At 37.3% G+C, this 2,226-nt stretch overlaps 1 non-coding gene across 1 annotated transcript; it reads left to right on the top strand.

Annotated features, from left to right (window-relative positions):
* The first annotated feature begins 518 nt into the window (after window positions 1-518).
* On the top strand, window positions 519-621 carry LOC139176202 (U6 spliceosomal RNA). Its single transcript, XR_011560657.1, has one exon. It is a non-coding gene; the product is annotated as a U6 spliceosomal RNA (small nuclear RNA).
* Window positions 622-2,226: the final 1,605 nt, after the last annotated feature.

Genomic DNA, 2,226 nt, shown 5'->3' with positions numbered 1-2,226 from the left:
AAGAGTCGAATGCAACTTTCACTTTCACTTTTGAAAAACTATGGAGTCATACATTGAAGACTTGCTTCCTTTGTATGAATATACAGCTCCCAACAAATCATTAGAAATCTTGATAGAATAAAAGCACAAAAGTATTTATCCTAGAGATATATTCTTACATTTTTAAAATAATATATATGTAAGTATGTTCTTTGTACTGTTGTTTAGGATTAATGTGGAAGATAAAGATTTATGGGTATATGAGTATACTCAAATATATAGAATATCTCTGAAGGAATAAATAAGAAACAAAAATTTTCTAAATGAAAATTTTTTTTGTAGTTACTGTATATGTACCAAGAAAGCTAATAGCTTAGGTTTTGGTTATATAGTTGTGTTTGTGTTTTTGTCTTCACTTTTTGTCCTCTCTCCAGAAAATTACCTGGGTAAGTAGGGACCAGAAGAAGAGAGACTTACTATTCATTGTATAGTCTTTTTCATCTTTTGAAGCAATTGCTTAAAAGGATATGCCTTTTTGCATGCTTCAGCAGCACGTGTACTAAAATTGGAATGATACGGCAAACATTAGCATGGTCTCTGCACAAGGATGACACACAAATTCATGAAGTGGTCTGTATTAAAAAAAAAAAAAGATATGCCTTTGATTTCACAAAGAATTGATAACATTAATTTGATGATTGCAAAAGAGATCACCTGTTACAATTCCCACCCACCTGAGGATCCAGCTGAATTAAAGATGGGACGTAGCAGCAACTGATGGCTTGGAAAGAACAAGGAAAGTCTTTAAAAAACTGGTCACCTCGTGGAGTGCTCCTCTTATTTTTCAGTAATTTTGTCTCCTCAAAACCCTTTTATTCTCTATTCCACCCCCAAGAAATTCCTCCCTCTAATCTGCAGTGTAATAGAGGTGTTCTCCAAATTTTAAAACTGTAAAACACATTTTAGGTCAATATTTCACGTAGAATAAATTTAATTTTGACATACATTTATTTTATAAGCTCATTTACATTTACTTTTATCAAGTCAATCAAAAGGAACAATGAAGCCATTTTGACGAATGTGAAAAATGGAAATCAGAAGTTATGTATAATCATTTCCCTTGTACTTGTCTTTTCCTCCAATTATTATTTTTATTTTTTAAATTTTTGATTGGACTAGGTCATTCTTGCTGAGTAGGTTTTGCTCCAGTTGCAGCAAGCACAGGCTACTCTCTAGTTGCCATTCATGGGCTTCTCACTGTGGTGGCGTCTCTTGTTGCAGGGGATGGGTTCTAGGGCAAATAGACTTAAGTAGTTACAGAATTTGGGCTCAGTAATTGCAACTCCTGGGCTCTAGAACACAGGCTCAGTAGTGCGGTACAAGGGCCTAGTTGCTCTGTGGTATGTGGGATCCTCCTAGATCAGGGATCAAACCTGTGTCTCCTCATTGGCAGGTGGATTCTTTACCACTGAGCCATGAGGGAAGCCCTCCAATTAATTTTTATACTTTGTTTTGATTACATAGTATCACAATACTCCTTATCACACAAATATATGGCTATAGAGAATAATAGGTTGTTTTTGTTTAATTTTTTTAAACAGCGTGCTTTGGAACTTTGAGTTGTTCTTTGATTAAAGGCATTCAGAAATGCAAAGATTTATAATAAGAAGGTTCTTTCTAAATTGTATCCCTGGGACTTCCCTGGTATGGTATCCACATACCAATGCAGGAGACATGGGTTCGATCCCTGACCGGTGAGGATTCCACATGCACTGGAGCTACTAAGCCTGTGTGCCACAACTAATGAGCCTGTGCTCTGAAGCCCACGAGTTGCAACTACTGGAACTTGTGCTGTACAACAAGAAAAGCCACTGCAGCAACAAAGTCCTAGTCCCCCTCCCTGCACTAAAGAAAAGCCCACATGCAGCAACAAAGAACTCATGAGCTGCAACAAAGACTCAGCACAGTCCAAAAAAAAAATACCCTTCCCTGAAAGCCATAGGGTAGTTCCTGTCTTTTGACCCTAAGCTGCCTGTTCTCCTTATTTGACTCTATATGGGGCACCTTCTCCTTGGAAGAAAAGCTATGACCAACCTGGACAGCATATTAAAAAACAGAGACATTACTTAGCCAACAAAGGTCCATCTAGTCAAAGCTATGGTTTTTCCAGTAGTCATGTGTGGGTGTAAGAGTTGGACCATACAGAAAGCTGAGTTCTGAAGAATTGATACTTTTGAACGGTGGTGT

The sequence above is a fragment of the Bos indicus genome, chromosome 15 (assembly GCF_029378745.1).
Source record: "Bos indicus isolate NIAB-ARS_2022 breed Sahiwal x Tharparkar chromosome 15, NIAB-ARS_B.indTharparkar_mat_pri_1.0, whole genome shotgun sequence".
In the NCBI taxonomy this organism is placed as follows: domain Eukaryota; kingdom Metazoa; phylum Chordata; class Mammalia; order Artiodactyla; family Bovidae; genus Bos; species Bos indicus.
The sequence above is the reverse complement of the archived record's forward strand: the minus strand, read 5'-3'. Positions and strand labels throughout refer to the sequence as shown.